At 40.6% G+C, this 26,297-nt stretch overlaps 1 pseudogene across 1 annotated transcript; it reads right to left on the bottom strand.

Annotated features, from left to right (window-relative positions):
* Window positions 1–474: 474 nt before the first annotated feature.
* Window positions 475–25,629, bottom strand: LOC310880711 (nuclear pore complex protein Nup153-like; annotated as a pseudogene). Its single transcript has 9 exons — window positions 25,453–25,629; window positions 22,771–22,984; window positions 20,398–20,646; window positions 19,055–19,194; window positions 18,847–18,972; window positions 16,608–16,664; window positions 2,938–3,529; window positions 1,342–1,536; window positions 475–827 (listed from the first exon to the last, which is right to left on the bottom strand). The product of its transcript is annotated as a nuclear pore complex protein Nup153-like (transcript).
* Between the last annotated feature and the right edge of the window lie 668 nt (window positions 25,630–26,297).

Raw genomic sequence — 26,297 nt, 5'->3', positions numbered from 1 at the left:
TCAACAAATTAAAGGAATACAAAACTGGCTAATAACTGTTCAGTGATTTTTGGACCTTTGTAGCACTAGAGTAACAGCAGTACACTCTGCAGCATAGTTGCAAGTATGTGGGAATAATCTCTTTTTTTCTCTGAAAGGTGTGAGGCCTCTATTTCACCCTACTAAAGATTTTACCACCAACTGTACTGCTAGCATTGAGACACTGCAACTTCTGTGCTTGTATGAGATGCAGGACAGGTTCCTTAAGGTGTCGCAATTTTTTGTCTAAACCTAGTGTTGAGATCAAAAAAGGGATTGCTACTAATTTCGTACGTATCAATAACCAGGACAGAAGACATGCTGCATATAGGAATTAAACTTTTTCTAAAGCTCTAGTACATGAACATATCAAATCCCGCAGATTTTTTCTAGTATGGTTTCAGAGGTCTTACTTGATGGACATAAGCGCACAAGTGAAGACAAAAGATACTCTGTTTACCTGAAGTACTGGTTTGGACCCCAAATGAAAAAGCTGGCTTTGCTTGCTCAGGTTCCTTCTCTGATGGTTTAACGAAACTGAAGTTGAACATAGGTTTTGCTGTGCTCTCTTCTTTTGTACGCTCGGACTTCCCAACTGAAAAGATAGGCTGTGTCTTTGACTCTTCAGTGTCAGCTTTCTTTCCAAACACTAACGGAGCAGCAGTAGTGACAGAATCCTGCTTCTCTTCTGTCCTTCCCAAAATAAACTGTGAGGCAGCTGCAGACTCTGCACCTGAACACTCTGAGTGAACACCGAATGTAAATGATGGCAAGGCAGCATTTTGTGGACGCAGTCGCAGTACCAAAACCTGCAGAAATAAGTGAATGTCAAGTCCGTAACCCACGGTGTATCTGCAGTACGTGAAGGTTTGAACTACATTCTAGTCCTGATCTTTCCAGTCAAAACTGTTTAACAAACAACCAACCAAACAGTAAAACAAACAAGAAAACCCCATGCTTCCTCTCTACATAAAACTTTTCACAATTGTGTTTTCTGCCCACCACCTGGCTTTAAAAAGTATACGAACTTCTTTGAAAGATCATGTTTTTAGTCTGAACTCCAAATGAACAACGTGTAGGGCATGTAAAGAACAAGCACGTCATTAATGAAAGCTTTTCTCTAAAAAGGATAAACTTATTCTTGGGGAAAAGTGTGGAAACAGAAGTTATCTAGGCAATATTCCTACAGGAAAAACGAATAATTTTGCCACACCTCAAAGGAAAAAATAATTGTGCTTAACAGGTAAGAAAATAAAAAAAATCAGAGCAAACCAAAAAATAAATCACAGAATATGCATCCTCGTTTTAATCATTAAGTATTACCTCTGAGCTCTGCTTTGGTGCTTGGCTTTGCACTTTCACAGGCTACACACTTCGTGGCCTCTGCTTTGTTTTGAACCAAGCAGGTCTCCCAATCCCAGCTTCCTTCAGGCTTCTTAAATTTGTCTAAATCCAGAAATTCTCCAGAAGGAGCAGAAAATGCAGATGCACTGCTACTGGTCACAGGTGTTGGACCCTCTGTGAGACAAACAAGACAGTTAACCATCCTGTTTGAACATGAACTATAAAATGAGCATTAACTTTTAAATTTGATTTGTCAAATCCCACAGAAATGTTCAAAACTACTCCGCAACTCCCCCCCCCGCCCCTGAAAAAAATAAAAGCCACCAAAAACCCACAAAGAAACAAAGAAACAAACAAAAAAACCAGAGTGGAACTCAAAGCTTCCAAACAACACACAACTCTGTTCAGCACACAAGCTTCTGCTGCTGTTGACCACAGTGTAACCTCCATAAAGAGGCCTGACAGGTGCCTTTTAAAAAAAAAGGTGCCTTTTAAGAGAGAAGCAGAAGATAACGCTTCAAATTCAAAACCGGAAAGACAAGAATGGCTCTTCCCTTCCACGGCACACGCAGAAAACTTTTATCCTAGTATTACTTGCATCGCTCTTCCTCCTGACAAGTGCAACGTAACCGTGCAATTCACTGCACCATGGTCACAGTAAACCCCTCATTTCCAAAATTCCTCCTTGCAATGGCAAGAGCCTCAGACAAAGATGCCGACTGACCGCTCAGAGGTTGGAAGTCCAAGAGAATCAACTCTGTCTGAAATCCATTATCTTACCTCATGAAATTTCAGTCTTACCGCACAGGATGATTACAAAAGCCCGGTCTAGTCCATCTTAATTTGTTTCTTCCACGATATATTTGCACAGGTGTTTTTCGATGTAATGGCATGTTAAATGACATTTAGAGTCAAAGTTAGAATTAGAATCGTATTTTAAAAACAATACAACCACGCTCAAAATCAATTACGGTCACACACAATGGGAAACAACCCAGTACTGCCCTGAAGAAGTTACCCAGCGGGTCACTCGCTTTCTTGAAGCCTACCACTGACCTTCATAGGCATCTCTCTGCTTTAGCTTAAGACTAGTTAAGACTACACTGTCTTGAAATCTGGCTTCACATCTCCCCTCAATTACATACAAACGGTGAGTAGAGGCATTTTGGCCACATTCTGTAATTTTTTTTACTTATTTTTTGAAAGAGAAAAACGCAGTCATTTTTAACTCTTTCTATGGAGTTCTCATTTTCGCCAGTGAAAAATCACTATGTTGTTTTTAAATTAAGTCACTCACTTCAGCCACCTTCCCTCACCAGCTGCAAAGCCGGGGGTATCTGCATTGATCCAGCTCCGTACTAATACATTTCACAATCAGTTCAATTTATGCGACAGGCTGGAACCTGGGCTGAGACCTCTGAAGTGCCTGTAAACCAATCCTGCAGACAGCCGCTAACCCATCAACCGTACCTGGGAATCGTGTTGCTTAAAATATTCCATATATGCAACGTACTTTTATTCTGTACAAGATTCACAGAGGCTAGGATGGAAACAACAGGAAAAAAAGGACCATACCTGGTTTCTCAGACTGACAGGCTACACATTTGTTATCTTCCGTCTTATTTGGTACAAGGCATATTCCACAGTCCCAAGAGCCTTTGTCCTTCTTAAATTTGTCTCCAAAGCCCAGAGTGGCTGTTGTGTCAGTGCTGCTCGAGGAGGATGTCACTGTCACCGAGCTGTCTGTGACCACTGGTCATGTCAGAGCAGGCATTACTCCCGTTCCAGGTTTTGGTGTCTCACATGCTATACATTTTGTAGCTTCCGGTTTGTTTTGGACAAGACATGTATCACAATCCCACGTTCCAGGTACTGTTTTGAATTTGTCTCCAAAGCCCAGCATCCCTGCTGGGGGCGCTGCTGGCTTTGAGGTGTCGCATTGACTTGAACTTACTGTCTGTTTCATACTCTCAACTGTTGAGGCTTTAGTAGCTTGACAAGTTACACATTTGTCCTTTATGTCTTTGTTTTGCAGAAAAGGGTCACATGTATCAGATTGCCAGTACGATGCTTGTTTAGAAGTCTCTTTACCTGCAGAAAAAGTTGTTATTGCAGGCCTAGTATAAACCACTGTGCTTGTTGTAGGTTGCGCAGACGTAGAAGAGCGTGTTTTCAACAATCCAAAGTCTAGGAAGCAAGAAAAAAAAGTCTTCCTGTTAGCGCAGCACCTCACTACATGTAACTAAGTGACTTTACTAGAGGGCAAAAATTTCAACCCAGGTGCCAATGGTTACAACTAGACATTCAGACCGAGCGCAACAGGAAGTCCCCAGAAATCTTATCTAAACGGATGAAATTTCATCTGCTGCACTGGGTCACAACAGAACATTTCGTTAAAGCTTCATTTAACTCTTTGTTTCCAAGCAAGCTTTAAATCAACATTTTCACTGGTCGATACAAGTACAAACAGACAGTAGCTGACTGAAATCTGACAGTCCAACGTGGAATGGAAATAATACAATTTGATTAAGACGCGATGCCCAATCGAATCAAATTTCTAAAGCTCCTCCTTCCGTAGCAGATGACTCAAATCTACTCCAGTAACTGTACAGAAGTTTGTACTCGGAGCAGCAATCCATGCGGTATTTTCCCACAGATGCTGAATATTAATTAAATAATAAAAACTCAAGACAATTGAACAACTGTCTAATTTTCTATAATCTTTTTCAAAATGCATCGGACACAGGACAACTCCTTATTTAAAAGGTGGCAATTTTAACAGGAAAGACAAGCTACTAATACAGAAAGACTAAAGGAAATGCATCTTAAACAGCAGCTCAAGTTGCTTGTAAATCTACCTTGAACATAGTTGTTTTGTGGTTTGTTTGTTGGGTTTTTTTTAGTCAAAAATGAAGTCTTTGAACAATGTGGATTTAGATTCTGCTTCTTTTAAACCGATAAAGAAAGTGAATGTCACTTCACTCAGAGGTCTTTCCTTAAACAAAATGCACAATGTATTTTCTCTCACTTAGCTCTTTCCAACAGAGAAATGTGCTGCCTTCTTAACAAGTATGTAAGTTAGAAGAAGACTTTTGGGAAAAGATCAAATTCAATAAAGCCCTTTTTCTTAAAAGATATCTTTTCCACAGACACACTTTATGAAACTGTTGAAAACAATTGCAATTGCTTAAAAACAAAATTCAGAAAAGGGTTTTTAACGTAAAACACTCCACTTCTGTTTGCAGTTTAAATTTTAATCCACAGGAGCCATTGTAAGCTAAGGCCCAAAGATTTGCAGCTTTCGCCATGTATTTGGAACTGAAGCTCTTTCCTATTCTTTCTTCACCTGGGCTGAAGGTGGGACAGGAGTGTTGAGCTTTACAAACATTTCCTTTTCAATTCCACAAATTGTATTTACTTAAAATGAAACACCGATTATCTGGCTAATTCTCTTAGTACCTCATTTACAATTACATCCTAACACGTAAAGGAGATGCAACCCATCTGCTTTTCATCTTGCAGTTTTACTTCCAGCAACAAACACCACTTAGAATAGAAGGGGGCAGATGCACCCTAACAAACGCAGCGCTTAATGTAATGCTCTCCTACATTCATATTTATAGCAGATACTCTATTAACCATAAGTCGTGTGTTGGTTTTTTTTTTAATAAAAAATGCTAGCGTATTTTTTGCAGCATCTTTTTAAAAGGAGTTCATTATCTCTCCAGGATTTTTTAGAACGTCTAAGACGCTTCCTTCCTTTAAGACGTGGGCAGTGGTGAAGGGACCACCAGCAAAATCTTTGACCTCCTCTTTCTGTGTGTTGATGTTGGTTGAGGTGGTGGTGTCTTTTGAAACAAAAGAAAACAAAAACAGCTTTCACAATGTGACCTAGTTAGAGCAGATTATACTCACTTTTGTTAGAAACAAGAATTTCCAGCTTTCATGCTTCTCACATAAGAATCTTCACAAATTCTACTTACTTTGCAATGCTTTATGATTACAAGCAAAACAAAAAGCAACAAAACAAAAAAAAAATATAAAAGCAGATCTGTCACTGGAAAAATACTGCAGAAGTCCAACACTGCCTGGAATTGCTAGCATGCGCAGACAGGACAGATTGAAGATTTAATAAAGAAAAAAAGGAAAATCAGCACTTCAGATCTGAAGTGCTAAAGTTTCAGTTACCTAGGGTAAGAAAGGGCGTCACTGGAGTACCACTGGGTCCAGAAAGTTCTGCCGATTTTACAACGGGAACACTAAATGTAAACCCAATCTGCTATGAACAAGAGAGGTTTTTCAGATTCTCAAGCCACAGGAACTTCAATCGAATGCACACACAAAACCAAATCTGAAAGCTGCTCTTCACATTTGTAGCACGCATGCTGAATGACAAATTATAAGCCAGAAGCCTACATACTTTTCTCCATCAAGGCAGATTCTGCTTTAGTGTTCTGCAACAGCCTACTAAATGCCTAAGAAAAAAAGTCAAGCTCCTTTATTATTTTACTTACAGAAGACGTAGGTAGCACTTCTGCCTCAGTAGATTTCACAACTGGAGATGAAAACGCAAACTCAGGACTGCTAACAGTACTTGTTGGTTGTATCTGTATTTTCAAAAGAATTAAAGGTTTATATTTAAGAGCAACAACTACCTGAATTCACTACCCAACAGAAGTCCCGCAGTGACGTCGAAAAACCTGATGTTTGAGTTATTTTGCAGATAAAAGTAATAATAAAACACAGGGAAGTTTCCAAGTGGGTATAGGACAGTATCTTCAAAACCAAATTCCAGAAACTGAGAGGAAAAGCTGGAGATGCTACTTAGGTCTAAATGCACGGAAAAGCAAGCCAGGAAGCTGAAGAACGGCAAACTCAGCCCAATGATACTCCAAGAACTTCAGCAAACACCTCAACATGTTAAAGCAGCTGTCTACTTCAAACCGTACAAAAAATATTTCAAGTACTCTGGAACAGATTAATGTTTATTTTATTGCAATAATATGCCAATTATTGCACCCTAGGCTCATTCTATGTGAGGCTTATATGACCACGTTACCTCTAATTTAATAACTTAAATAAAGTTGTGGTTTAACCATTGCAGGCAACTAAGCACCACACAGCCACTCGCTCACTCCCTCCAAATGGAACAGGGAAAAGAACTGGAAGTAAAGAAGTAAAGTTGTTAAATTTGAGGTAGCATTAATGACTCATCGCATGTAATGGCTACCTGGAAAGACAAATGCCATAACCCTGTACATACTCCCCACTCCTTCCCCTTCTTTCCCCCAGCATTTATTGCTGAGCACGATGCTAAATGGTGTGGAATATCCCTTCGGTCCTCTGGGCTCCGCTGTCCTGGCTGAGTGCCCTCCCAGCCTCTTGTGCATCCCCGACCTCCTCGCTGGCAGGGCAGCGTGAGACACAGAAAAGGACTTGTCACTGTGTAAGCACTGCTCAGCAACAGCTAAAACACCAGTGCCTTACCAACACTGTTTTGCTCACAAATCTGCAACACAGCATCATCTACTACGAAGAAAATTAACTCTACCCCTGCCAAAACCACTATAAATAACTTGGCATAAAGTCCACACCCCCCTTCCCCCGCAGACTTCCACAGCATTTGAAGCAGTTATACAATCACGTTAAATGGGAGTTGGCAGGCTCTAAGACTGAGAGAAGCAGAATCAAAACATTTATGCCTTTTTCCCCAAACTGGCATACAACCCCAATTCATTCAGCTGCGTAGAAACTAATATTTGTTAGTTTCATGAGCACCACAGAAAAAGTCAACTCGCAATAAAGCAGTATACTCATTGTAAACATTATTTATAGCATAAAGATTTACCTTGCCCGCCGCCGTCGCTGCTGCATCTGCCATGCCTGCCGCCTCCGTTGAATTTGCCACGCTTGTCGTTGCCGCTGTTGACTTTGCCTTGTCCTTTGTCATCAGCAGATATGGCATGCCCGCCGCCATTATTGGACATGTCAAGCCTGAGGGCACTGTTGAACACGTTATGCCCGACGTCGCCGTTGTATAAATCATGTCCTCCACCTCCTCCTCTGATAGATCTGTCAAGTCCTCCACCTCTGATGGATCTGTCATGCCCTCCACCTCTGATGGATCTGTCATGCCCTCCACCTCTGATGGATTTGCCATGCCCGTCGCAGCTGCTGGAGTTGCCGTGCTCATTGCTGCTGTTGAAACAGCGCTCGGTGACGCTGAGACAGCGCTACTACCAATGAAACTGGAATTGAACTGAGGCAGCGATGCAGCACTGATGGGTAGGGGTATGTTCGGTAGCACTGGTTCCTCCACTTCCTAAAGTTGCAAATTTTAATTTTTCTTATACAAGACATACTACTTTCTCACCCCATCCCACCCAATTTATTAACAAAATTAAATAGAACAAAAATCCATACAAATTAAGAGAAAGCAAGTTTCCAGAAGAAATCCCGATCTCCCCACCTCTGTCTACCACGTCATTTTAATTTATGGCAGGCCTGCTTCCACATTATACTCTATTCAACAACTGTACAGCAAGAACACTGAAAGTTAACTCAAAACCTGTGCAGAACAGAGACGCACAGATCACATTTTTTTTCTTTCTTTTCTATACTTTAGTCATCAAAGCTCTGGAGAAGCATCATCCTTTCTAACTACCCTCGCATGGCTTCAATTAAGAGTACACTCTCAAGACAAGTGAGAAAGTGTTCCTCTTGCAAAATTAGGCGGGATAGCTGCCAAAGTTTCTAAAGTCACTACAGCAGTGAACGTGGAAAAAGGTAATGTTTAAAGAAGCAGGTAGGTTCAACAACCAAACTAAACACAAAAAGCACCAAAGAAAGTCAGACTAGCAGCACTGAAGATTGTGTTCTGGTAAATACAGTCTATACCATGTATCAGGATGCAAATATAAAAATCAGAAAACAGCCTCTTAACAACTTCAATTTTCATCCCTGCCACTTACTTTATTTGATTACTAAGATTGGATGAGTTATGTTTTAAATGGCATAGGAAATCTGACCAAAATTTGTACAGTACTATCATGATCTACTTAGAAATGACTAGGAAGGGATGTAAGTTGGTACTACTGATATTCAGTGCATCCTGTAGCTTACATCTGTTTCACAGTTTTGATTTGAAAAGTTTATGGAACTTTTGATATTTGGACCATTATTTTATTTGCGTTACAGGAATAAACAACAGTGTTTATGATTTCTTTATATTGCATCATCTGGAAGTCCCATTTAATGATTTGAAACTTAAATTAACTTAAATACTTAATATTAACTTAATATTAATTAAATACTTAATGTTAACGTAAATACTTAAATTAACTTACAGGCAGCTTATATAACATCCAATAAAAGAAAAAATAATCTGAATATTCATGGTCATAGTTTTATGGAATAGATTTTTCCTATTAAAATGAGAAACAAACTCTCTCACAATGAGTTTGGTGAGTATCAAAAACTGAGTCATCGTTAGCAGACATGCAGAATGCTCTCTTCTACTACTCTTTTTCACACTCTTGGCCTGTATCTTTCTGTATGACTTAAATATGAAACCAAAAATTAAGCTTTTTTTTTCTTTTTATACTTGGCACTCGTTTCAAGTATCATTCCTGTAGAAAAACTATACAAACCTTCACCAAAACTTCTCTTCTTAGGACTCATTCATTCAATTGCTAACGAGAAATGTTATAGTTTGAAGAATCTCCAAGGTAAGAGAATTAAAAATTTCAAAATTACATAAGCAAAGTTCAGGTATTCAAACACAGGAAATCAATTGGAGCCTGCTCTGAAACCCACAAGAAAACAAAAACAATGCAAAAATAAAGCGGTGTTGTTATAATTTACTATGATGCAATAAAACTGACACACTTAGCTAGTTACTTCAGTAAGCTCAGTGACAGCAATTAATTTAAGAGTCACTTACCTGTTCTTGTACAGCTCTTGATAAATAGTGTACTCCTCTTTCCCTTCTCATTTTGCCACCTCCGCTACTCACTCCTGAAGACAGACCATTGGACGCAGCAGTACTGAATTTGTAGCTGGTCACATTGCTAGCACACGACAGTACAGAAGTTGGGGGAAACAAGAGAAAAAAAAATTACCAGCCAAATTTTTTTTTCAAGATATTAGAGCTGTTATTAGTCCTAGAATTGAAACCTGCTGATCAGAAAAAAACTAAAGCTGTCTCACAAGTTGCTAAACGCTGGTAAATACTTGATGTTCTAAATAGGAAAAACTTTATTAACAGCAGCAATGAAAAGGACATACATAAGTGCACCGTTCACACGGGAACAATGACTAAGCCAGAAGACCTGAAATAGAAGAGCTGATTTAGATTGTTATTTTCCAGTGCTTCCTTTAAATAGGACTGGTTCTCTGATTCTGCGATGCACGTGTATCTTTTGCAGGGATATAAAAGAACAGCTCACAAAAATACAGAAAGAGTGCACATATGCACACATACACATGGGAAACACTGCCAACAGCTCTGATAGAATAGGGACGCCTTAGACTTGTGTGGCAAGGTAATATGGCCTAAGCTTCAGAAGCAGCTCTGGCTTTCATGTGGCCATCAGCAGGAACAGCAGAGGTGTTTGGGTATGCCAACATTCCAGAAGTCTTTTCAGACATGAATACAGATCCCTTTTGTAAGGCATACAAAGGCGTTTTTCTGGTACTTAAAAAAGCCTAGCTCAAAACCAGAAAGATATCCTAATCCAAGAGCAAATGGGGAAAAAATAACCCAAACCAGAAGTGGAATAGGGAATAACTCTAACAAAAGTACTATGGCAAGAAAATGAAGTATGCCTGGAAAAACCGTGACATCAAAGCTTATCTTGCAGCCAATCAGTCAGTCAGTACAGAAGTGCATTAGATCGCACTGGAAGACACCAGGTCAAACTCCCACAATACTGAGGAGGAGAACTGGTCTAAACTTGTCAAATACTTGACAACAGCCTGCTTAGCACTGTAACTGCATAGAGGAAGACAGATCCCTAAGGCAGATGCTCAGACTTTTCTCTAATCCAAACTGTCAATCCATTAGAATTCTGAAAAAAGTCTTACATCAAAATAGATCTTCATTCAGACAACTATCGCTTGCCCATAACAGCCCATATTCCTCTTTCTGTTAACACCTGTGAGCTTCAAGGGGGCAAAGACAATTGTCAGCCTTCAAGCAAGTCTAATCTACAATTGGACTCAGGTTTAAAATATATACACACACACACACACACATAGATATATAGCATTGGTGGGCCAGAGATTTACTGAGTATTCCAACTCAACTGTCCAAAGGGACTCTTGCCAGCAGATCAGTGTGGTGCTCCTGCTCCAGAACATGGCACCCAACAGAGACCAGCATCACAAAAAACACTACCACCACTACCTACTCTACAAACAAAAGGTAGGGCACTGCAATAAACTTTGTGAACGAAATCAAAAGCAGTATGAGTTTGCTCTATCTCCTTCCTAAATGGAGAAGTAGAAAGGAGTTCTAACAGAGACAATTTAGAACAGTTTGAAAAAAACATAATTACAACCCAGCACCTGATTGCACCTGTACCAGAACCTTAAAGCCAGTCGCTTCCACCCCTAAAAAGGTGGTTGTTGTGAAGTCCAACTTTTAGATGCCAAAACAAAGTGTTGAGTTCTTTCTGCAAGCCAAAGAATGCCCATGGTCACATAAGAATTGCTTGGCAGATGAGCATAGAGTCAACAAAATTCCCTGCTACTGTTCTTTGAAAAGAGCGACCCCCTAAAAACCGAGTGCAAAGTCTCTTAACTCAAGCATTATTACCCAAAACACCATTTGCCCAGAAGGAAGAGCCATCAATATTATCTGGAGGATAACTCATTTGACCTAAACCAAGAAAGCAGTATAACACAAAGCAGTCTCCTCAAGAAGAAATTCAATTAATTCTGCTGGATTTTTTTTATTTTAGAGATGAGTTAGCATTTGGCCTCAAATGATTCTAAAGAACACATGGTCTTCATGTGAACTCAAAGCAGACAATTAACTTCATCATGAAAGGAGTATTAAAAAAAAGAATAATAAATCATAAATCTTCCTCCATGTTTTTGCTTAAAAAATAAAGAAAAAAACACATCAATAAACATCCTCCTGAACTGTAACTCACTTCCCCTACTTCACCTTCTAAAGAATACTTCAGAAAGAATCATCCCATTAGGACAGAGCTTTCAAACTGCAAGCAATTAAATAGCTAAAACTAATAGCTTTTCCCCTAGGGAACATTAGGAGGGACAAATTATTTTGTTATAAGTAAACTGAGTTATAAACCATGAAATATCTGTCAAAGCAAAATTTGTAACGCTACAGATTTAGTTAAACTACAAAATGAGCCATATTTCCTGTAGAAGGAAAAAATTAGGCCTCCAATAGCAAAGATCCTTTCTGTGGATACAGAAAACGTGCCTCATTTCCCATCTTCGTATCCTACTCAGAAGATAAACTTGGGATAAAAAGTGGTGTATCAGTACTTTTATTCTTGCTCATCTTCCTTCCGTTCATAAAAACAACAATTTTCTCAAAGTTATATTGATCTTCAAACACAATCCAGACTTTGCAGCTCCCTCAAAATACAAAATTTTCATTGGATTTCCCATTCCTTTTACTGAGAACTGTCACCACCTTTCAGGTGCAGACCGTACTGAAAAAGGAGATTTCTTTCTTTCTTCAAGTAAGTTTTAAATTAATAGATGTCATACCTTTCAGATGGTTCTGCTCGCTGTTCTGCAGGCAAAGTCTTCTCTCTCATCCCCTGCAAGTTAAGTTTAGTTCAAGACTTAGCTGAATATGTACAGAATACACAAAGTACCAACAACCACTTCATGTGTTTTTTTGTGGTTTTTATTTTATTTATTTATTTTTAATTTTATAGCACTGAATACACCTCACCTACTTAACGTTGTTCCGTAATTCAGCATTGTGGGTACAGTTCAGTTAAATTTTGGGGCTAAAGTAAGCACACTGCTTCACTCAGCATTGAGGACAAACTGATAGAACACTAAATCAAATTTGTCAAATCCTCTAACAAAGAAAGTAATTATTTTAAACAAAATGACAAAAATTGTGTGTGTGGGGGGGAGAGTTTTCATCAAAACTTGTGTTTACCAACCCCGTAAAAGGGACATACTTTTCTGTTTTCTGTCATTTATGAACAAACAAGGAAAAAAAAAACCTCTACCCCCCTAAAAACTAAGCAGTTGCTGCTACATTCATTTTAGAACTTTACCAAATGGAGATTGTGCTGGCTAAACAATACAGAGATTGAAAGAGTTAAAAGCAATAAGCAACCAGTATTACTGTCCACTTTGATTTCCAGCCTAAGAAGCCCATACACTTAACACGTGGTCATTTGTACACTCAGACTGATACTGGAAACACAGATGTTTTCGCAGAAAGAGATGCCCATTTAATTTTATGGAAAATTTATTAGACTCCATCTACTCCAAAGCAATCAAAACCGATAACTCAGCACATTGTCAGAACTCTCACTTGGAGCACATAGCTCACCTGGAATAGTTTACACAGAACACGAGCATGTTTCATCAGTGACAGCTTTGTGTACATGAGAATATAAAAGGAAAACATTTCTGTCTTTTAATATTCTTTCACTGACAACAGGATGACTCAATAGCACATCATGACATCGTGAAAACAACCACAAGACACTGAGTGTTCCAAAAACAGAATTAAATCCATAAAAGCTCAATCTATTTCACAATGGTTCCCACTGCCTTAAAGCTCGCCTCAAACATACTATCAGTACTTTTTGCAAAGATAGGATAACAATTGGTTTGAGAAACATTCCAAGACTGGAAAAAAAAAACAGGCACATAAGGACTCAAAAATGTACTCACTTGGAACTTTGTGTCTACTCTCTGGCAAATTTTGCTGGACTGAGTAGTTGAAGTCGGTGATGGTTCAGAATACCGCGTATAACGCATCGGTTGACGGTTTACCGTTGGTGTCACAAGTCTCTTAACAGGTGGAGGCTGGAATGCATTCTGGGATTCCAGCTTTGAAAGGGAAACAGCAATCAATTTATCCTTACGTCCACCCAAATTAATTCCAATATTTATTGATGAAAACAAATTACAGAACTATAAACCTCCCCCCATCGGTCTTGGCACTCAGTGAATACGATTTGAAAATTCTGAAGACCGTTCAACTTGTAGAGGGAAATCACCAGAAAACCAGTAACGAAATCCATAAAGCTATATATAAGTAGCCAAAGTCTGACTGAATTCCATTTCAAAATTTGGCAGTTAGCTTCATAGACAAAATAATTCATGCTACCATAATTAAAATAACCCATGTTCCTAGAATATGCTCCTATCTTTTCCTCTGCCCACACTGTGATTTTTTTTTTTCAGTAGCTTAATTCATTAATTTAACATTCGAAGTGTTAAGCAACTAATTATACAGGCTTCTGGGCTTCACATTCCCTACATTTTCCCTCTTCAAAGTTACACAAACAATAGAACACACTCAAAAAAACCAACTTGTCAGTCTTACAATAATCTCATTCATTAAAATATGATCCAATGCTTTACATGTGCATTAGATGCACTTCACGTAGTGGGTTTGACTTCCCTTTTCAAAGCATTTTCACAGACCAGAGTTAATTTTTAACACAGACCACTGCGTGTTCTGCAAAACTGACTTAACTGAACTGTCAGACAGAAAACAAACCCTAAAGGCTACAAGATTTACCGATGGCTCCGCCTGCGGTCTTAAGGATCAGAAAATACAGTCTTAGGAAGCATGCTATTGTTCAAATCAATACCAACAGGAAATTTTTGTTTACGCTGCAGCTTTAATTTCACAGTATCTCCCAGCTCTTAGTAATAGAATTCACACTCTCTCTAAAGTATATAAAAATACATCTTTCTAAAAAATATTACATTCAGTTTGAAACCTTGAATAAGACATGTTTTATGTAAGTTCACAAATCTACTTCGAGTGAACGATGGTTCATTGCTGGTTTTAAAGGTAAAAAAGAAAAATATTAATTCCCCCAGTTAGGCATTCAATACACCAAGAGCTATTCTGCCTGGTACAGCTCCTTGAAATAAGAAAAATACCACATCACTGCTACCCACTGCAGAAGTTTAGCCTGAGTGCACAAGTGTTCCGTCAACCGCATGTTCACTTTAGCAGGAAAACACACGATCGTCTCCTCAGCAAATAATTGCTTCTCATCACGGGCTACCCTTCTCCCGCCACCATTATGAATTCTAGTATTATGAATAGACAATCTATCTCCTTTCACCCACTGACAGCTGCGTGCAACATTCATTTAGTGGCTGACAATTTCAGGCTCTCTGTTGCAAATCTGGCAGATCTTTCTTAATGCCTTATCACAGGTGTATTGCTATAATATAACTGAGAATTCACACCAGATTTGGTTTTAGTTATTTGGATAATATTTATGATATACTTCACTTCTCCATGCCCTTGTAATTTGGCAGATGGTGAAAAGATGGTCCAGGAAATCTGAGATGTTTGTAAACTCTGAAGTGATTGTAAACTTAATTATACATCCATCCAATCAAGGAATTAGCACAGAAACTTCTTGAGACACTGTCCCTTTGCTCATTAGAACAGAAGATGAAAAGTTTGCACATCTTGTTATTTCCTTCAGTCACCTGATCTTCAAGTGGTCATCTAAGGGTTTTGTAATTTAATAAGCCCAAGGATACCCCTAACTAAAGTCATCAAAAAAAGATGACTAGTTTTCATTTTTTAAAGAAAATGAAAGGAAATCATGCTTTACCACAGCATTATCACCAGTTCTGTGCTACCTCCAAATAGGAATTTAGGAGCGTAAGATTTATAGCGTCGGAAAAGAAAAAGAAAAAAAAAAACCTCTACCCCCCTAAAAACTAAGCAGTTGCTGCTACATTCATTTTAGAACTTTACCAAATGGAGATTGTGCTGGCTAAACAATACAGAGATTGAAAGAGTTAAAAGCAATAAGCAACCAGTATTACTGTCCACTTTGATTTCCAGCCTAAGAAGCCCATACACTTAACAAGTGGTCATTTGTACACTCAGACTGATACTGGAAACACAGATGTTTTCGCAGAAAGAGATGCCCATTTAATTTTATGGAAAATTTATCAGACTCCAACGATGGTTCATCGCTGGTTTTAAAGGTAAAAATGAAAAATATTAATTCCCCCAGTTAGGCATTTAATACACCAAGAGCTATTGTGCCTGGTACGGTTTTGCAATTTAATGATACCCCTAACTAAAGTCATCAAAAAAAGATGACTAGTTTTCATTTTTTAAACAAAATGAAAGGAAATCATGCTTTACCACAGCATTCTCACCAGTTCTGTGCTACCTCCAAATAGGAATTTAGGAGCGTAAGATTTATAGCGTCGGAAATTAACAATTTTCCTCCTCTTTACTTTGAATGGTGATAAAAAGCACAAAAACTAGTTTTCTGTGCCCGAATGAACACGGAAGTCTGTACAAAGTCTATATGACCACTCAATCAGTATTTTTCTATTTGTGATCATTTCTTCAAGAGAAAACTTGCCTCAAGAGGAATTTTAATATGCAGCTTCACCCCAAGTTGGGGGACAAGATAAAACGACTTGGTGTGTTCTAGAGTTGTTGCTCTCAACTTACAAAGATAACATAATTCTTAACCTGAGTAATCTTCACAGCCCATCATCTACTGTGGATACATGCCACTATTAACTTGATTTGATGTCTATGTTGTCACTGAGGTTTGAGAAAATTTTTCTAATAGTGATAAAGCATTGAAAAAGTTATCTACCTCAGCTTAAGACATTATTGGTTCTTACCTTTCTTCATTTGGACTGGAAGTCAGTAATATCCAGTTTATCTATGTCCGGAGGCTGAGGAAAAAACAAAGCATAACTATTAGAGGGCAATTTTTTTCTCCTGAGAGAGAGGGTTCCCTGCAACAAAAATGTGGGGGTTCATGGTCAACTTACACAACACAGCAGCAAAACAGATGCCATTCTTTTAGCATCCTGTTGAAAAAACAGCGCAATAAATTAAACCGGCCACAACGTAAGGAAGAATAATTTTATCTTTATGCTTTGATGGCACATTTACTAAGTTTTATAAACACATGAAGCAAAAACAGATTAAAAGAAGTGCTATTTACCAACAAAGGGCTTGACAGCTTCTCCATTGCCTCCAAGATGCGCCGTGCTGAGGTACTTAAGGTAGCGTGGGACCACACAGTTTCTTGTCCAGCTTTCGCTCTCTTTTGTGCCTGAAAAATTAGCATTTTAAGTGTTACAATGGTCAATTCTGAGCTAAAGAGGCATGTATTTTACGTCCCAAGGCTACACTGATGATACAATCAATATATTCTGATGACAGAGAAAAATGCAGTCACTGGGAGTTTAAGCCATAAAGAAGAGAATACATTCGGAGTTTAATGAAGTTTACCTTGGGCCTCAGTGCATCTTGCACGTGCTTGTTGCACGAGCAATAAAAGAACTCCGTACTTGTAAAAGGTCAAGACGGATGATGCTAGGACTGCTAAGGCCTCCGAAGCAGTAATCAGGGAAACAGAACTCAAGAAAAGGCTTGTGGTACAGAAAGCATTTTCAGTAACAACACAGACCTCAGAGTTTCACGATGGTCTAAGTGTACCATCTTAAAATCAGTGTATACAATCATAACCAGGAACTAGTTTTACTTCTCTCTTGCTTCCTCCCTTCCCCCAAGATTAAAGTTGGCTGCAAATCTTTGTCTTAAAAGATAAAGATCTGATTTAAACTGTAACAGATCTAAACATTACACTGAAAAAGTAAACTGTTTATTTGCACCACCCAACTTCAAATATCAGTCGAAAACTTCCTTTGGTGTGACTTTTTTTCTTCCCAGGTTAAACCCCTCATATAACCACACTGTGCTTATCACACGATGTGAAGACAGGAAGCAGACCACGCAGCATGTAAAAACACAAGTGAGACTCACAGAACCACAGAATGGTTAAGGTTGGAAGTGACCTCTAGAGATCGCCTGGTCTACCCCCCCGCTCAAGCAGGGCCACCCCGAGCAGGTTGCCCAGGACCATGTCAAGTCAGCTCTTGAAGACCTCCAAAGAGGGAGACTCCACAGCCTCTCCGGGCAACCCGTGCCAGGGCTCCATCACCCGCACAGTGCAAAAGCATTTCCTGATGCTCAGACAGAGCCTCACGTTTCAGTTTGTGCCTGTTGCCTCTTGACCTGGCACTGGGCACCGCTGAAAACACAATGGCTCTCTATGCTCTTTGCACCATCCATTCAGGTATTTATATACACCAATAAGATCCCCCCTGAACCTCATCTCCTCCATGCTAAACAGGCCCAGCAGTCCCTGCCTCTCCTCAGAGGAGAGGTGCTCCCAGTCCCTTGATCTTCTTGGTGGCCCTTCGCTGGACTCTCTAGTACCTTGCTGTCATTCACAGCAAGCAGCAAGAAGCAAGCTACTCTCTCCTTTAAAAGCCTAGTATTTTGGTTCCTCTTTTTACCATAATGCAGTAATATTGTAAAAAACAAAAATAGCCGACCAAAGAGGGTTCCCAGCTTTGCACCACAAGGTTTCAAGGTTTCCCGTAAGTGAGGTACTTGTACTGCCCTTTTTCCGTTGCACAAATGGACTGTCAGAACAGAGCCAGCAAACCCGCGTTTTCATTTTCTTAAAATTCCTTTTGATTTATCGATAAAAGTCACTTTCATTTAAATACATTCCTACCAAACCTGATTTGACTTTCCTTTTCGATTCAGCTCTAGCTAATCAGAGTTGTCAGCAGTTTTTATTTGCTATTTCCAAGAACTCTTGGGGGCAAATAACTCTCTCCAAGAACTATATGAATCGTTCAAAACAGAAAGCATGTTACTGCTTATCTTGAGACTGCATTTAGTCCTGCATGCCTCTGTGTACCAGAAGAACAAAGGATCAGCAAAGTTGATTTTAGATATTTTCAAAGACTGCAGGTTTATACAACATATCCATAGCATGAATGTAGGCATGCTTGGAAAAGAAGATCCACAGATAAATATTAGCCAGGTTTGACTACTGTAGCTTTTGCTACCATAAACACAAGTTTTCAAAGTTATGCTGTCATTGGCTTTTTTGCATCAAGTTATTTTAACGTAATGTAGTCAGAGGCAGACAATGGCACTTAAATGGAATTTTTTGAAAGACCTAACAACAGAGGAAACCCCAACTACCAACAACTAGCCCAAACTGTCATTCTTGTTCTTTCTGACAAGTATTACCTGTGGTAAAAACTGTCATTAAAGAATTTAAACAGAAATCAATCTCAGACGTCTATTTTTGTAGACCAAGAGGGCAGAAGAGCAACTGTTACCACATATTCAGCTCCCTGCTCAAAGCTCCTTTGGCAGTGCTGCTTTTTTTATTTCCATCACTATTTCCCACTACACTACTTTTCTCATACCTGATAAGGTTCCGTCTTTGGCTGCCTTGATCTTACAGCTGCACCACCGGCATAGGCCGTCTTTCCGGGGTAAAATGGAGAAAACCCAAGCTGGTTTTGCTTAAAAACAGACGTGCTTCCACGTACCTACGGAAACACAGTATGAGAAGTGGATAGAAAAACAGGTACACATTCAAACTGATTAAAAGAAATACTGTGCAGTACTTACAGGACACAGTCCTCCAAAAACAAATAAACTGAATGCAGGTTTCTTAGAGCTAGCTGCAGAATGCTGCGAGAGGGAATGAGTTCTTTCAGCTTCTGTGGGCCAGAGCAGTGACGATGAAGTATTTTTTAAAACTGCAACATCTGCCAAAATGACGTATGCTAGATGTAAATGCCTCTCGTACGTACAGAACTTTAACAATAAAGATCACACTAATTCAAGTTCTTCAATACAGAAAAATAAGCATGACTTCAGCTTCTTTAAATAGATCAACTTCACGTACAGACTGAAAACCAAGTATCACCTACAAACTTGAAAACTGTTCACAGAGCTGCAAGTAGTTTTCACCAATCTTACCAAGTTAATACTGTGCTTCCAATGCAGATTTTTTTTTCCTTCAGGCTAAGATAAAAGAGGACCGCATAAACATCAGTGCATTTGTACGGACAAAGCTTTTTTCTGTGTTGGTAAAAGGCTGGAGGCCAGCACAGATCATAATCGCACAGGTTTTAAACCTGGAAGATTCCCCAAAGGCTGCTCTAAGAGTTAACGATCTTCTGCCCATGTATGTTTTACGAAGACACACCAGAAAGTTCTAGTGCACTCAGGTTATATTGCTAAAGCCCAGCAACTCTACTCTCAGCTGTACAAAAGTTCTCTGGAAAACCTGCTGAGCACACGTCAGTCCCTGTCTATATGGGGGACTAGAAAAAGCTGCAAACCTGCTGTTCGCCCTTTCAGCGAGAAGACCTACGTACCAACCTACATCGACACGATGCTTATTTTTTATTTTAAAATGGTGTGCTTTCCTCAATGAATTTGGCAAAAGACATGAAAGTATTGACAGCTGAAGCCTTCTACCAAGAAAGGTCAAAAAACAGCCTATAGCTTATGTCAGAGTAGTTTCTTTATCTTCTCTTGCTGAAACACAGGAAAACATCTCGTGTTCCTATTTGTCACCTGCACTTATTCACATTTAACCAGCTGTCTGTTAGATATTCTGAGTCACTCTTCCTTCTAGACAATCAGCCTAGTTGTCAAGCTACGGCAAGTCAGCCTGATTTCCTACCGTCCCAGTTCAAAATTTACATATAACCTAGCTGAACGTGTATATTTCAGCATTGACTCTTTCTAATATCAGGGTATCATAAACGTATTCCAAAGCACGCTTCTATTAAAAAGGTGATAGGATTATATACTTCTAAAACACTAAAAATTCAATTTAATTCTCGCATCCAAAGTTGACATTCACCTATTTTATTTACTAAGGTGATGTGGAATATTAAAGAACGCAAGGTACTTCACATTAAAAAAAAAGTCAATTAAACAGAGAACACAAAAATCACCTTCATCAGATGCTCTAGAGGAGGAATCACTGGTTGTTGAGATGTTATCATCGTCTTGTTGAGAGGTAGAATCTTCTATTTCTTTTATGAAGGACAGCCTAGGACTGCCAATGCCAAATATAGAAGATGTCGAGGGCTGACAAGGTGGGACAGGAGAATCCAGCATGGTATAATTCAGACGGCTCCGATGAAGAGAGGGCCTTGTTAACACAACTGGGAAGTTCAGTGCTGATCTACTTGTGGATGGTTCTAGACAAGAACAGGGAGATAATTAGCTTTGCTATAGACAAGCTCACAGAAGCCAAAACCTGTTTCCTATCGACAGCCATGCTATTGCCAAGTTCTAAGCGCAAAAAGAGAGAAGCCAAATTTAACTTCTTCCTCACCCAGATACGGTTGCATCTAACTGTCTGGCTACAACAACAACACTGCTTGCGATACACAGTATTAATGTTGCATCCAGAAGTAGTTAACTATGAGGATTTACAACACCACATTCTGACCCCGTGCTCAAATGCTCTAACGCTGACTTGGCCGTTCACTAAATCAAACATATATACTCCTTCTCCCATGTACAGCTTGCAATAAGCTTTACAAAATTTGAGATTACACGGTAAATTACAGATAACACTGCAGCTTCCATAATATTGGAACAAAGGTTACATTAATCTGAATACACAACATGAAAATGAACGTTTGCAGTACTTTTTTCCCAAGTTCTTCCATATCAGCTCACGTTAGAGGCAAAACATCATCTCCTACCCATTAACTATTGGGATTTTGACCCAAGGGACAAGGATGTTGACCCAAGTAACCAGATGAGCATTTTTCCCTCTTGAAGCAAAGGGTCTGCAAACAATGCCAGTGGCCTGGAATAGGTGGCCTTGAAGTCTATCTTGCTAAATGAATGGAACTATTCATGGGTATTTTGCCTGATGAAAGCCTACTGTCTCTCCCAGGAATCTGGGCAATTCAAATGACTTTGAGCCACTATCCTCTTGATACTTGAACTGAAGCTTAAACTAGTTAGTTCAATCTTCATAACCACTGCAGTACCACTAATTAGCTCTCCAAACCATGAGCAGATTTTTAGGACAGCACCGTTTGAGATACAGAAAGTTCTTCAGGCGGAAGGCCACCCAATATAGGCTCCAGCACACTGATACCTCAGAACTGAAGAAACACATTGGTTTCAAAATGTAGTAATAATTAAAAAAAATAATCTTATTCTTAAGCATAGTAAGCAACACCCACGGACAGCAACATAAGCTGCAAAAGGTTCCAGGGTGTCCACCTGCTCCTGATCTCCTGGAGTTAGCAAGCTTGCAGTGCAGCTGTTCTTACTGAAAGCTCCTTTCACGCAGTTACATAGGAAAGCCAACATGTGTTCCTCAGTCACGAAGACCTTCTCTATTCTTTTCTCCAAACTCATTCCCAAGCTACAGCTACACAGAAAGCCATCAATCTCCTTGTTTACAATTAGATGAGATTGGAGGCAAAGATATTTCCTCCTTATTTTTTGATTCTGCCAACAACAGAAGCAACTGACTTTCCACATTATCTATGGTTACCTACGCACGCTCAGACAAAACTTCTTCACTTATTAAAAGCTGACTTCCCCAAAACAGCTAATTTAAGAGAAACTCAAATAAGAATAGATGCAAATTTATACAACAGGACTACAGGAACAGTGAGAGGCACTGGATATAAGACAAATTAATCTTTCATGAGGTAAAGGAGTTGCAAACCTCGTTGCCAACGGTCCAAATACCTTTTCAAAGACACCCCCTCCCCCCGCGTAGACCTTAAAGTTATTGAATATTTTAAGGATAATAATCTCATAAACCACATCCGTGCACAAGTTCCCCAGTTCACCATCAAGTTAACGAGGAACTTTACTAAATTGATCAAAGCCCAAAACAAAAAAAAAACAAAACAAAACAAACAAAGTCGGGACACGAGACGGAATTTTCCTCTGCCATTCTAGCATCTAGTCTTTTGTTTCGAAGACTGCAAAACAAATTAATTTTTTTAATTGCCTTAGGCAATTAGACAGATTTTCATTCCATATCTTTTAAAAGATGGAAAATGCAACCCAGCACACTTGCAAATGACTTATTTTCAGCATTTAGCACCTGGCTAATAGAGTACCTAAAGTTAACTGATGCCTTCCAAGAGCATAAGATGTATGCTTCGTAACTGTGTATACAGTTTAAAGCTAAGACGGTTTCACAAACAGTTGTTTTGACTTTTTTTGGGTTTTTTTCATTCTGTCAAAACCCTCATTCCAATTTCCTTTTGAAATTCAGATTCAAAACTAGAAATCTGTGAATAAATACAGATGGCCAGAATTCCAAATGATTTTTCACATACCTCGTCTACTAATTCCTGCTGGTTCAGGCGTGAATCTCTCATCGATTATGGTATCTTCATCTGAATAATCGTGGTGATAGTTTACCGGAGTCTCCTCCTGGTTTGCAGATTCATTTCTGTCTACACACTCCTCCTCACGCTTATTGAAATACTTCTGCAGCCAGGCCGGTACAATATTTTTCACAGTTTCTGTCATTCTGCTAATTAATCCCTGCTTGAAAGAAAAAACACTTGTTTAATTACAGAAACGCAGTCAACAGCATATGCTGGGATACCACCTTCCACGGACCTTGAAGACAGATATTATACAGCAAATATTCAGAAGACGACGACGAGGTTGATCCCTGGCATAGGATCGCTACACTTCTGGTAAACCTAAATTCACCTAAGATTGATTTACAACTACCTATCACTGTCTGCACTTCCAAGTGACCTTGGCAAGGTTCAAAGTTTTGAAACCTCTGCCAAAATTCACCAGCAGGTCGTCAATCTGCAAGGCTATCAGGAAACTCTACGCCTGAACAGCTCCTGACCTACAGACTTGTTCCAGGACTCTTCCTCTTCGCACCCTCCCGTGAAAACCAACTAAACCAGAAGTTCAGCAATTATCTACTGCGACAGTCAGGACCATACTACCCATTAAAATCAGTGAATCTAAATATTTTCAATTTTAGTAATGCTGAATTGCAGTGACTATACGCACAAAAACCAGTTCTGCTCTCAACAGTCAGGCTAACCCAGAAGATGTCCTGGAAGAAACACAGCTATAGCTATAGCACCAGCACCTCCTCTTGCAAGAGCCTTCTAAAGCTGTTGCTGTATTTTGTAGAAGACTGACTCTGCGGCATACATCGGGTACGATCGGAGAATTCCCACCTGACCGAAAGCCCCAGGAACTACGGTTAAATAAAAGATAAATTAATATAAATGAATATAATTAATAATAAAAATTAATAATAAAAATTAATATCCAGAAAGCTGACAATCATGAGCTAGGCATCCTGCTAATCATCCCTCCTGCAGGCAGGGGGAAAAAAAAAAGGTAAATTAGATCCAGGACTAGTTCCCAGGAACTTTGAAGCTGCTAACTATACTGTCTACAGTGCCCAGGCACCTTCAGAGCTTAATGGTAAGAGACAGAGGGTTTGGTGGGCTGTAATTACGATCACAAGCACACAAAACACATCTATTTAAGTATTTCTAAGAATCGACTTATCGACTAAAGTTGTAGGGGGAAGGATGAGAAAAACAGCGGGGTAGGGATCAGAACCAGAGGTATAACCTCACAAAATCGCATCGGTCGCTTTCGTGCCTCCCCAACTGCATCACTGAGAGACAATTAACATTAAGCCACAGAACCTTCTGCAGAGTGGACATGATATTGAAAATAAACTGAAATTAATTGACAAATGCTCTAAGCAAGCTATCTGCTCAAAGCTCGTCCTTTTACGTTATGAACATTTGCACGATTCGTCTGGTTACAAAGCTAACTGCTATAATAAATGCACACATGTAACACCTATCAGTTTGTCTATTTATCAAATCATTAAAACTCTTCCCCGATAAGTTACTGTTAATTTGATCTGCGCTGGATGTGCAGCAGCCATTCTCTGTGCAGAATCCCCCAGATATCCCCACGCACGTGTTTGCTCTGGCACACTCTTTAAATAAACCTACTGGAAAACACGCAGAGATAACAGACAATGGAAAAGTTAGAAAACCATCTCCACTGATTATTTTCAATCCACGTGTAAGGTTTATCAGTTAGCTACACAGTGTCGGCACACGCAAGCTATGGCACTTTCAACATTAATGCACTGTTCAAGCCAGAGGTTTCAACGGTTGCTCTGTAAGCGTGGGGAATGTTTGCATTGCCCTTCCAGGCCAGCTTTAGATGGACAAGATTGATTGTCAATATGTGGTATAAGGGACTTGGCATTTCTGCAAGTGATAAAAACCTAATTGAGCAGCTATCCATGCGTAGCGCTCCCTTGGTTTTGCATATGATAATCAATCCCCTCAGCTACGTTGCTCATTTAATAGCGGAGAGGTTTTGGCTGAACAAACATGTGCAGAGGGCATCTCCAGAGCATCTCCCTGGGCGTCCTGACATTTCTTAGCAAAGAGCTGCTGGGAGGGATCTCGGCGCGTCCCCCCTCCAGCACGGGGATTTTCACACCCCGAATTGACGGACCGCTTTCACCATCAACCTGCTGTACCCTACAGCACAAACGAGAAGCAAAGCCTGGCAGGTAACGTTCAGAGAATTGATGATGGGCTGAGGAGGGGTGCAGGGAGCGGGGAAAGCCCTGGGGGTGGCACTGGGGGTCCTGAGGGCAGCGGGCTGGGGGTGAAGGGGAGGGGGAGGAGGGGGGTAATGGGCTGGGTAGAGGGGTAAGGGGGTAAGTAAGGGGCTGAGGGGGTAACTGAGGGGGTTAGGAAGGGGCTGAGGGGGTAACTAAGGGGGTAACTAAACGGTTGAGGGGGTAACTAAGGGGGTAACTAAGCCGTTGAGGGGGTAACTAAGGGGGTAACTAAGCGGTCGAGGGGGTAACTAAGGGGGTAAGGAGGTGGGTAGGGGGTAACTAAGGGGATAAAGGGGCGGGTAAGGTAAGGGGGTAAGTAAGGGGGTAACTGGCGGGCTGAGGGGGAAGGGCCCGCTGTGGGGGGGCCGCTCCTCACCCGCTTGCTCCTGGCACAGGGGGGCTTCGCGGCGCCCAAACGGTGGCGCCGCCTCTTCACCTTGCCGCCGGCCGCTCCTCCTCCTCCTCCTCCTCCTCCTGCTCCTCCTCCTCCTGATCGGGCTCCTGGGCTGCCGCCCGGCGCCCCGCCGCCACCGGCCCTGCCACCGCCGGCCATGCCGCTGCCGGTCGCGCCGCTACCGGTCGCGCCGCCCGAGGCCATACCGCCCCCCCCCCGCGTTCGGTGCCGTCACGGGGCCCCCCCGCCCCCCGCCGCCACGCGCCGCGGGGCCTGCCCTGCCCCTCGTGGGAATAAAAATGTTGTTTTTGCAGAGTTACGTTGTTTAAAGGTAAGGAATGGGGTATCGAGGTGTGCTTGCAGCGATAAGAACGCTTAGCAGGCGACCTTGTAAAATGCAGACAACCAGACTCCGTAGAACAATTCGGGGAAAATCACGGTGTTGAGTCAAGTCAGGTAAGTGAAGAACCATTACCGCTTCAACCAGTAAAAAAGTCGAAAGAAATTCGAAATTTAACAGGCCGGCAACTGAAGGCCATGCATTGTCTGGGAAGCATCAGACAGATTGTGAGCCTGGATCACCCCCTCAGTGGGGAAACAGGGGAGGGTCCCGTCATCAAAAAGTATATAAACTGGGTTTTGGAACCAGCAGGGGCGCTCCTGCTCGTGGGACGCCCGCCACTGCGATCGCGAATAAATTCCTGCTTCGCTGAGCTCCTCGCCTGAGCCCAAGTTATTGGCTACGGAGTGTTTCTCACAATTTGGGGGCTCGTCCGGGAGCCAGTCGCCTACTGGGGAGCCCCACCGCCGCAGCAGCAGGAAGGCAT

The sequence above is a fragment of the Anser anser genome (assembly GCF_964211835.1).
Source record: "Anser anser genome assembly, chromosome: 13".
NCBI classification, from domain to species: domain Eukaryota; kingdom Metazoa; phylum Chordata; class Aves; order Anseriformes; family Anatidae; genus Anser; species Anser anser.
Note: the sequence above shows the minus strand (reverse complement) of the source record. Positions and strands in the feature narration are given on the sequence as shown.